A 12,644-nucleotide genomic window follows, 5' to 3' on the forward strand; every position below is an offset into this window, starting at 1 on the left:
AATGCTATTTCTTTGTAAACAAATTAACAGACTTTCAACATGCTTCTAGAGAACGGCATTCAACATGTACTGCACTGACACAACTGATAATTAGTTGAAAGAAATCGATAAGGTTGTGGGAGCTGTACTCTTAAATCAGTGCAGCCTTTGATATTATTTACCATAACCTGTTGTTGAAAAAATATATATATGTGCTATGGCTTTTCAACCTCAGCTCTGAATCCACATAATGGCAATCTAATAGAAATCAAGTGTTTTCTTTAATGGAAGCTTGTCTATTGTCAAACATGTAAGTGTGGTGTACCGCATGGCAGCTCTCTAAGCCCTCTACTCTTTTCTAATTTTACCAATGACCTGCCACTGGCATTAAACAAAGCATGTGTCCATGTATGCTAATGATTCAACCATATACGCATCAGCAACCACAGCTAATGAAGTCACTGAAACACTTAAAGAGTTGCAGTCTGTTTTGGAATGGGTGGCCACTAATAAACTGGTCCTGAACATATCTAAAACTAAGAGCATTGTATTTGGTACAAATCATTCCCTGAGTTCAAGACCTCCGCTGGATCTGGTAATGAATGGTATGGCTGTTGAACAAGTTGAGGAGACAATTACTTGTTGTTACCTTAGATTGTAAACTGTCATGGTCAAAACGTATAGTCTCAATTGTTGTAAGGATGGGGAGAGGTCTGTCCGTAATAAAGAGATGCTCTGCTTTATTGACATGACATTCCAAAGGCAAGTCCTGCAAGCTCTAGATTTTTCTCATCTTGATTATTGTCCAGTCGTGTGGTTGATTGCTGCATGGAAAGATCTACAGTGCCTTGCGAAAGTATTCGGCCCCCTTGAACTTTGCGACCTTTTGCCACATTTCAGGCTTCAAACATAAAGATATAAAACTGTATTTTTTTGTGAAGAATCAACAACAAGTGGGACACAATCATGAAGTGGAACGACATTTATTGGATATTTCAAACTTTTTTAACAAATCAAAAACTGAAAAATTGGGCGTGCAAAATTATTCAGCCCCTTTACTTTCAGTGCAGCAAACTCTTTCCAGAAGTTCAGTGAGGATCTCTGAATGATCCAATGTTGACCTAAATCACTAATGATGATAAATACAATCCACCTGTGTGTAATCAAGTCTCCGTATAAATGCACCTGCACTGTGATAGACTCAGAGGTCCGTTAAAAGCGCAGAGAGCATCATGAAGAACAAGGAACACACCAGGCAGGTCCGAGACACTGTTGTGAAGAAGTTTAAAGCCGGATTTGGATACAAAAAGATTCCCCAAGCTTTAAACATCCCAAGGAGCACTGTGCAAGTGATAATATTGAAATGGAAGGAGTATCAGACCACTGCAAATCTACCAAGACCTGGCCGTCCCTCTAAACTTTCAGCTCATACAAGGAGAAGACTGATCAGAGATGCAGCCAAGAGGCCCATGATCACTCTGGATGAACTGCAGAGATCTACAGCTGAGGTGGGAGACTCTATCCATAGGACAACAATCAGTCGTATATTGCACAAATCTGGCCTTTATGGAAGAGTGGCAAGAAGAAAGCCATTTCTTAAAGATATCCATAAAAAGTGTCGTTTAAAGTTTGCCACAAGCCACCTGGGAGACACACCAAACATGTGGAAGAAGGTGCTCTGGTCAGATGAAACCAAAATTGAACTTTTTGGCAACAATGCAAAACGTTATGTTTGGCGTAAAAGCAACACAGCCCATTACCCTGAACACCATCCCCACTGTCAAACATGGTGGTGGCAGCATCATGGTTTGGGCCTGCTTTTCTTCAGCAGGGACAGGGAAGATGGTTAAAATTGATGGGAAGATGGATGGAGCCAAATACAGGACCATTCTGGAAGAAAACCTGATGGAGTCTGCAAAAGACCTGAGACTGGGACGGAGATTTGTCTTCCAACAAGACAATGATCCAAAACATAAAGCAGAATCTACAATGGAATGGTTCAAAAATAAACATATCCAGGTGTTAGAATGGCCAAGTCAAAGTCCAGACCTGAATCCAATCGAGAATCTGTGGAAAGAACTGAAAACTGCTGTTCACAAATGCTCTCCATCCAACCTCACTGAGCTCGAGCTGTTTTGCAAGGAGGAATGGGAAAAAATGTCAGTCTCTCGATGTGCAAAACTGATAGAGACATACCCCAAGCGACTTACAGCTGTAATCGCAGCAAAAGGTGGCGCTACAAAGTATTAACTTAAGGGGGCTGAATAATTTTGCACGACCAATTTTTCAGTTTTTGATTTGTTAAAAAAGTTTGAAATATCCAATAAATGTCGTTCCACTTCATGATTGTGTCCCACTTATTGTTGATTCTTCACAAAAAATACAGTTTTATATCTTTATGTTTGAAGCCAGAAATGTGGCAAAAGGTCGCAAAGTTCAAGGGGGCCGAATACTTTTGCAAGGCACTGTAGTTAAGCTGCAGCTGGCCCAGAACAGAGCAGCACGACTTGCTCTTCATTGTAAGGGGGCCATGCATGCCAGTCTCTCTTGGCTAAGAGCTGAGAAGAGACCATCACTTCTTTTCATAAGAAACAAGGTGATAAATCCCAAATAGTTTGCATTGTCAACTTACACACAGCCTTGACACACACACGTATCACACCAGACATGCCACCAGGGGTCTTTTCATAGTCCAAATCCAGAAAAAAATTCAGGAAAACGTACAGTATTATATTGAGCCCTTATTGCATGCAACTCCGTTCCATCTCATTTTGCTCAAATGAACAGCAAACCTGGTTTCAAAAAACAGATAAAGTAACACCTCACGGCACAACGCCTATTTGACCGAGATAGTTTGTGTATGTATGTATATGTAGGCTACGTGTGCCTTTGTTGTTGATCTGGTTCTGTCTATTGATGTTCTGTATTATGTCATCGGTCATGTTTTGTGTGGATCCCAGGAAGAGTAGTTGATGCATTTGCAACAGCTAATGGGGATTCTAATGAAATGCCAAAAGTCTCACCTGTTTTTTAATCAGTAATTACCGCAGGGGATTCTGACATTTCTTAAAACTTCTTGACGCACCCCATCCCGTTAGCGGGATAATTTTCATCAACACCCGCTGAATTGCAGCTCCAAATTCAAATTAAATTACTAAACACATTTACTTATCATGAAATCACAAGTGCAATATAGCAAAACACAGCTTAGCTTGTTGTTAATCCACCTGGCATGTCAGATTTCAATACAGCTTTTCGGCGAAAGCATAGCAAGCGTTATGTAAGAACATCTCTCTCAGACAAAATATTACAAACCCCTAGCAGCCAAGTAGATTGGTCAGGAAAGTCAGAAAAGCAATAGATTAAAACGCTTACCTTTGATGATCTTTGGATGTTTTCACTCACGAGACTCCCAGTTACACAATAAATGTTCCTTTTGTTCCATAAAGATTATTTTTATATCCAAAATACCTCAATTTTTTTGGTGCGTTATGTTCAGTGATCCACAGGCTCGAGCGGTCATGACATCGCAGATGAAAATTCCAAATAGTATCCGTAATGTCCACAGAAACATGTCAAATGTTTTTTATAATCAATCCTCGGGTTGTTTTTAAAATATATAATCGATAATATATCAACCCGGACTATCGCTTTTTCAATAGGAGAGGGAGAGACAATGGCTGCCCCATTCTGTTACGCAAGCAAAACTCATGCGAACACCCTGCTATCCACTGACGCGATGTTATCGTTCTGGCAAATTTTTCAAAATAAAAGCCTGAAACTGTCTGAAGACTGTTGACACCTTGAGGAAGCGATAGGAAAAGGAATCTGGTTGATATCCCTGTAAATGGAGCAATGGGAGGCTATGGAACATGGAGTTTTCAAAATAGAAGCCACTTCCTGGTTTGATTTTTCCCAGGGTTTTGCCTGCAATATCAGTTCTGTTATCCTCTTGATATTCCCCATCCCGGATCCGGGAAAGTAATCATCGCCTGACCATAATTAGCATAATGCAACGGACATAAATATCCCTAGAAAATATTCCTATTCATGAAAATCACAAATGAAATATATTGAGACACAGCTTAGCCTTTTGTTAATCACCCTGTCATCTCAGATTTTCAAAATATGCTTTACAGCCAAAGCTAGACAAGCATTTGTGTAAGTTTATCGATAGCCTAGCATAGCATTATGCCTTGCTAGCAGCAGGCAACCTTGTCACAAATCAGAAAAGCAATCAAATAAAATCGTTTACCTTTGATGAACTTCAGATGTTTTCACTCACGAGACTCCCAGGTAGATAGCCAAAGTTTTTTTTCCCCAAATATTATTTTTGTAGGCGAAATAGCTCCGTTTGTTCTTCACGTTTGGCTGAGAAATCGACCGGAAATTGCAGTCACGAAAACAGCAAAAATATTCCAAATTAGCTCCATAATATCGACAGAAAGATGGCAAACGTTGTTTATAATCCATCCTCAAGGTGTTTTTCTAACATCTATTCGATAATATATCCGTCGGGACAATACGTTTTTCATTAGGACTGATTGGAGTAATGGCTACCTTTGTATTTTACGCGAGAATCTCTCTCGGAGCCACCATGTGACCACAAACGCAATGTGGCCGCCTACGGCTATTCTTCAACATAAATGCGTAAAACTACGTCACAATGCTGTAGACACCTTGGGAATACGTAGAAAGTGTAAGCTGGATCATAGCACACTCACAGTTCAATAGGGACTCATTGGAACGCAGCGCTTTCAAAACCTGGGGCACTTCCGGATTGGATTTCTCAGGCTTTCGCCTGCAACATCAGTTCTGTTATACTCACAGACAATATCTTTACAGTTTTGGAAACGTTAGAGTGTTTTCTGTTCAAAGCTGTCAATTATATGCATATTCTAGTATCTTGTCCTGACAAAATATCCCGTTTAAAACAGGAACATTTTTTTTCCAAAAATGAAAATACTGCCCCCTAGTACCAAGAGGATTTATACTCCCAGACAATATTTTGACAGTTTTGGAAACTTTAGAGTTTTCTATCCTAAGCTGTCAATTTTATGCATATTCTAGCATCTGGTCCTGAGAAATAGGCTGTTTACTTTGGGAACGTTATTTTTCCAAACATAAAAATAGTGCACCCTAGCTTCAAGAGGTTATTAACATGAGTCTTCAATATTCCCAGGTAAGAAGTTTTAGGTTGTAGTTATAGGAATTATAGGACTATATCCCTCTATACCATTTGTATTTCATTAACCTTTGACTATTGGATGTTCTTATAGGCACTTTAGTATTGCCAGTGTAACAGTATAGCTTCCGTCCCTCTCCCCGCTCCTCCCTGGGCTCGAACCAGCAACACAACGATAACAGCGCGCGCTAACTACCTAGCCATTTCACTTCGGTTACACCAGCCTCATCTCGGGAGTTGATAGGCTTGAAGTCATAAACAGCGCAATGCTTGACGCACAACAAAGAGCTGCTGGCAAAACTCACGAAAGTGCTGTTGAATGAATGTTCTCGCCTGCTTCTGCCTACCACCGCTCAGTCAGATACTTGTATGCTCAGTCAGATTATATGCAACGCAGGACATGCTAGATAATATCTAGTAATATCAACCATGTGTAGTTAACTAGTGATTATGATTTATTGTTTTTTATTAGATAAGTTTAATGCTAGCTAGCAACTTACCTTGGCTTACTGCATTCGCGTAACAGGCAGTCTCCTTGTGGAGTGCAACGAGAGAGAGGCAGGTCGTTATAGCGTTGGACGAGTTGACTGTAATGTTGCAAGATTTGATACCCCGAGTGGACAAGCTAAAAATCTGTCGTTCTGCCCCTGAACAAGGCAGTTAACCCACTGTTCATAGGCCGTCATTGAAAATAAGAATGTGTTCTTAACTGACTTGCCTAGTTAAATAAAAGGTATAAAAAAAAACTGCAAATCGGCGCCCAAAAATACAGATTTCCGATTGTTATGAAAACTTGAAATCGGCCCTAATTAATCGACCATTCTGATTAATCGGTCGACCTCTAGTTGAAACATCTCTGGTGACATTTTGTATAGCCACACCTGTAACTACCAGTATAATGGTCCTATTTTTGGGGGTTACATCACATTATCTGGGGTTACAATCTGTAGCTAGAGGGAACACAGAAACACCCTTACGGATCCCATCAATCTATTTCAATAGTTTTCCAATGACCTTGCAAGATATGCTGCACCATAGGCTAAAAGGGGTTGAGTAGTCTAATAGGCCTTACTTACCAATACCAAAGAGTTAGTACACGTGGAGCAGCAACAGAAGCTTTATTGCTGGTGACCGAAATACAACTTGATGTAGGTTATCATATTGTTTGTTGTACTTGTGTGGACAATGGGACGCTGCTAGCCATTAGCTTAATTGTCCTGCAATGGCGCAAGCTAAGAGCAAAAGATGTCCCAACAATACAACCAGCACCTGAACTGTGCTTATGATGAACTCGCTCACTCTATGATATCATTACGATCCACAAACAATCGCTTAAGTGCATGCCGCCACCTACTGCGCAGGAATGTAATGATCCATCATGATCTGTCCAATTCTGTACTACCATGAAAATAACAAGCAAATAAATCCAAACTAACTTCTACCACAAAAAAAACCCTCCCACACCCCTACCCATTTAAACTTGATCAATATCATACTGAAATGCTCCACCATTAGGTTTGTTCAGCATGTCAACAACATTTAACAGTAAAATCCGCTACCCCAAATATCTCTTTTGCCATTTCTGCTTTCAACAACCCGAGTCGCATTGATAACTTTATTCATTATGTCGTGTCTTTGGTATAATTAAAAGTGAAGACTTATTTTATCAAATCAATTCTCATTACGTAACTGAACTGATCGCGTAAATGTAATTAACGACGAATTCGGGGCACCACGGAAAATCTTCAGATTACAAAGTTGTAATTTTCCGAATATAACTTTTCAAATATTTTAATATCTGATAAATTAGTCTTCTATTAATGAATTATTCTTTATCTCACGTCAGTCTCATTCCAAACATCGGAAATTGTTGGTTATCTGCACGAACCCGGCCTTTACTAGGAATAATCCATACACCAATTGGCTTAATAATTTAATTTACTAACTAAGAAATTAATAAACAAACAAACATTAGATATGTTTCTAACATATGATAGGGGAGAATCCCTAATGTGCTAAGCTGATATGACAACTTGGTGGACAAAGGAAAGTGGGTTTGGACAGAGAAAGTGCAGGAAAGACAAAAGGGATCACTACACACCATTGATAACAATATTAATTGAAATGCTAATCCTTAGCACATGAACGCTCACTCATTCAGGAATAATTGTAATCAATATATATTTAGGCCCATCTATCATGATCTTTTCTGTTGAAATACAGTCCGTCTGCTGTAGAGTTCATCCGAGTCTCCCTCTCGCTCTCTTTCGGTTTCCCTGAAGATCAGTCTTTTGTGGTTAGAATGGTTACTTCAGAGTACCATTCAGATGGTGTGCCACTCAATGTCAATGTGACTCCAGTGAAATGTCACCCCATTTGTTTGATTATACAAGACAAAGGTTGTAGGTCTTGTCTTGGTGACCAATACTGAGTTTTATGCCCCATAAATATTAGCCAGTAGTTTCTAAAGTAACACCCACAACCCAAAAGTGGTCCCTGAGAATTGTGTACTACAGTAGGTCCCGACTGTCATAGTTCTCTTGCTACTGTCTCACTCAAATGGCTTCTTGCTGAAATCCTAATTGCTTGGCCCACGTGGCGCTACTGTAAATTTACAGGTCTTCACAGATCTGCCTGAGCGGATTCTAAATATCACAGTTCTGGGTTGGATATGATTGTCATGCTTGATCAAATTAGTATGTTATGTTTGATATGGTTACTTAAGGCAAATTTGAATCATCACGGACAATTTTAGCCACTTTGCAACTCTTTTCTGGCTACATTACAACTACTTAGCATAGTAGCTAATGTTAGTCACCTATTCACAACAAATTGTAACTCGTAACTTATTGTATGAAATGGATGATGGACATCCAACTTTTTACACAACTTAACATAATTGGAGTAGCTCAGTTTTACAAGGTTACGTTTCCCATGGAGTCCAGGTTGGTTCTTTAAATAGACCAAGTTCTATTTTAGCGCTTGGCTCCGCAGACCAGCCTTCACAAGCACAAGTGGTGTGGGGTAAATTATTGAATAACGTGTGTACATTGATTTTGCAGTGTGCGTCCGCAATGTTGCCGGTGAGGTTGGTATGTTACGAGCGAGACGCTTTGTCATAGCAGCCAATTTTTATTTTTTAAAGTAATTTACAACAATGACATGGGGACTAGTAAAGGGGGAAATGAGACAATTGACATCTGGACAGGGCTGTGTGTACAGACCTTTCAGGGGCAGGTGCTAAAAATGGCAAAGGGCACCCCCACATGATAATTTAATTCATAACATACAAATCCCTCGGTGACAATTGTAAGCTTAGGTGTATTTCTTTCTGCAACACTCACTCATTGCAAACTAGTTACAGTGCTTCAGATGGTGGTCCAACACCTTAATAACGTGAAGTTGCTCGATCCCCGTTGAGGGTGGAGCAGATTTGTTTTTGTGTCTACAACAGTAACATTCTGACTAATTGTTTCAACACTCCAATCTATTAAACATGGAATTAATCAGCACTCTTGTGCATTGCGATGAAGGCAGCCAATGGCCTGCTTCAATGTAAACACAGCCTCTTGTGAAATCGCAAGCTGCTGTCTGGGGAACAGATCTAGCTTGCTCCCAGACTGAAGTAAGATATCTGTTTTTGAGTGCACTTGGAATATGCAGCATGCCATACAAATTGTCATATTAAGACTTAACACTGACCATTTTAGCCAATATATTGAAAGCTAGCCAGCTACTGTAAGTTTACTCTCTGGATTTCATTTTTGAATCATGTTGGCATGATCGTCTCATTTCAATTAACTAGCTGCAGGCTTAAACACATTCAATCAAATACTTTGCAGCAACTCAAAAGCATGTAGATAGAAGTGCCATGCATGCGAGAATGGTGGTTTAAAAATTACAGCTGCATGTGCCAATGTAATGCACATGCACATGGCATTACTGCTGAACAAGAAACGTTGTTAAATAGCAGCTGCCCAATACCATGGTGGATGCATTGGAATAGGAGGTATGTTGAATGATATAGGATTATATTACAAGAAGCTGGGAAATGAAAGGTCAAATAAATGTAGTATTTGAAACAATCTAAATGTAGTGTAACCTACAATCAGGGGCTATGTACATTGTGTTGCAGCCTCAATTTGAGATTGAGATAATTTAGATAATTTAATTTAGTAGATAATTTGCAAATAATTTAAAAATAAAAAGCTGAAATGTCTTGCGTCAATTAATCAACCCCTAAATAAGTTGAGGATATGTTTGCTCAAGTTGCTTGGAGTCACTGTGCAATAAGTGTTTAACATGGTTTAATGACTACCCACATGCATGGGTCTCAATCGAGCAGTGAATTCCAAGCACAGATTCAACCAAAAAAAAGACTAGGGATGTTTCTAATCCTTGCAAAGGGCACATATGGGCAAAAAATATATATCCCTTTGAGCATGGTGAAGTTATTCATTACACTTTGGATGGCGTCCTTCCTAACTCAGCTGCCAAAGGAAGGAACCCACACAGGCATTTCACCATGAGGCCAATGGTGACTTTTTTTTCAAAAGCAGTTCAAGTTTAATGGCTGTGATGGGAGAGAACGTTATATTTAGTCTACAATACTATCCTAAATGACAGTGAAAAGAAGGAATATTGTACAGAAGATGGCACTAAAGTAATACTGTGAAGCAATTCACTTGTCCTGACTAATACTATTACTGAGTACCACTCTATATTTTCAAGCATAGTGGTGGCTGCATCCTGTTATGGGTATGCTTGTAATTGTTAAGGAATGGCGCTAAGCACTGGGAACATCTGAGAGAAATATGGTTGTCTGCTTTCCACCAGACACTAGGAGATGAATTCACTTTTAGCAGGACCGTTACCTAAACACAAGGCAAAATCTACACTGGAGATGGTGGCTGTGTTTTGACTTAAGTTAAACCTATGGCAAAACCTGCAAATGGGTTTTCTAGCTCAAACTAATTTGACAGGACTTGGAAGAATTTATACTGAACAAATATGCAGTGATTTTACTGAGTTACAGTTAATATAAAGAAATTAGTCAATTTAAATGAATTTGAATAATCGATAGATTTCACAAGCATCTGTTCAGATTCCTTTTTAATCAAAAAGGTAGGAGTGTGGATCAGAACCAGTCAGTATTTGGTGTTACCATATACAAGATCTCCTTTTGCATCGAGTTGATCAGGCTGATTGTAGATATACTCAATGGGTGACATTTCTGGTGAGTATGCAGACCATAGAAGAACTGGGACATCTTCTAGGCAATGTGTACAAATCCTTGAAACATGATGTTATGGCGAGGGATAAATGGAATGACAATGTGCGTCATGTTCTCGTCGCGGTATATCTGTGCGTTCAAATTGCTATTCGATTAAAATACAACTGTGTTCTTTGTCCGCTTATGCCTGCCCATACTATAACCCCACTGCCACCATGGGGCACTGTTCACAACGTTGAGATCTGCAAACCACTCGCCCACACAACGCCATACACGTGGTTTGCGGTTGTGAGGCCGGTTGGACCTACTGCCAAATTCTCTTAAATGATGGTTTATGGTAGAGAAATGAACATTCAGTTCTCTAGCAACGGCTCTGGTGGACATTCCTGCAGTCAGCATGCCAATTTCACGCTCCCTCAACTTGTGTGTGACAACTGCATTTTAGTTGCCTTTTATTGTCCCCATCACAAGGTGCACCTGTGTAATGATCATGCTTCTTGATATGTCAGGTGGCTGGATTATCTGGGCAAAGGGAAAAATGCTCACTAACACGGATGTAGACAACTTGAGAAACACTTTGTGCGTCTATCTCTGGGATCTTTTATTTCAGGTCATGAAACATGACCAACACTTTTCCATCCTGCCCTGCCTATCTAAGGTCTTCGAAAGCCAAGTCAACAAACAGGTCACTGACCATCTCGAATCCCACCGTACCTTCTCCGCTGTGCAATCTGGTTTCCGAGCCGGTCACGGGTGCACCTCAGCCACGCTCAAGGTACTAAACGATATCATAACCGCCATCGATAAAAGACAGTACTGTGCAGCCGTCTTCATCGACCTTGCCAAGGCTTTCGACTCCGTCAATCACCATATTCTTATCGGCAGACTCAGTAGCCTCGGTTTTTCGGATGACTGCCTTGCCTGGTTCACCAATTACTTTGCAGACAGAGTTCAGTGTGTCAAATTGGAGGGCATGCTGTCCGGTCCTCTGGCAGTCTCTATGGGGGTGCCACAGGGTTCAATCCTCGGGCCGACTCTTTTCTCTGTATATATCAATGATGTTGCTCTTGCTGCGGGCGATTCCCTGATCCACCTCTACGCAGACGACACCATTCTATATACTTCCGGCCCGTCCTTGGACACTGTGCTATCTAACCTCCAAACGAGCTTCAATGCCATACAACACTCCTTCCGTGGCCTCCAACTGCTCTTAAACGCTAGTAAAACCAAATGCATGCTTTTCAACCGTTCGCTGCCTGCACCCGCACGCCTGACCAGCATCACCACCCTGGATGGTTCCGACCTTGAATATGTGGACATCTATAAGTACCTAGGTGTCTGGCTAGACTGTAAACTCTCCTTCCAGACTCATATCAAACATCTCCAATCGAAAATCAAATCAAGAATCAGCTTTCTATTCCGCAACAAAGCCTCCTTCACTCACGCCGCCAAACTTACCCTAGTAAAACTGACTATCCTACCAATCCTCGACTTCGGCGATGTCATCTACAAAATTGCTTCCAACACTCTACTCAGCAAACTGGATGCAGTTTATCACAGTGCCATCCGTTTTGTCACTAAAGCACCTTATACCACCAACTACTGCGACTTGTATGCTCTAGTCGGCTGGCCCTCGCTACATATTCGTCGCCAGACCCACTGGCTCCAGGTCATCTACAAGTCCATGCTAGATAAAGCTCTGCCTTATCTCAGTTCACTGGTCACGATGGCAACACCCATCCGTAGCACGCGCTCCAGCAGGTGTATCTCACTGATCATCCCTAAAGCCAACACCTCATTTGGCCGCCTTTTGTTCCAGTTCTCTGCTGCCTGTGACTGGAACAAATTGCAAAAATCGCTGAAGTTGGAGACTTTTATCTCCCTCACCAACTTCAAACATCTGCTATCTGAGCAGTTAACCGATCGCTGCAGCTGTACATAGTCTATCGGTAAATAGCCCACCCATTTTTACCTACCTCATCCCCATACTATTTTTATTTATTTACTTTTCTGCTCTTTTGCACACCAATATCTCTACCTGTACATGACCATCTGATCATTTATCACTCCAGTGTTATTCATCTGCAAAATTGTAATTATTCGCCTACCTCCTCATGCCTTTTGCACACAATGTATATAGACTCCCCTTTTTTTCTCTCTACTGTGTTATTGACTTGTTAATTGTTTACTCCATGTGTAACTCTGTGTTGTCTGTTCACACTGCTATGCTTTATCTTGGCCAGGTCG

Source organism: Oncorhynchus kisutch, linkage group LG2, assembly GCF_002021735.2.
Source record: "Oncorhynchus kisutch isolate 150728-3 linkage group LG2, Okis_V2, whole genome shotgun sequence".
Taxonomy (NCBI): Eukaryota; Metazoa; Chordata; class Actinopteri; order Salmoniformes; family Salmonidae; genus Oncorhynchus; species Oncorhynchus kisutch.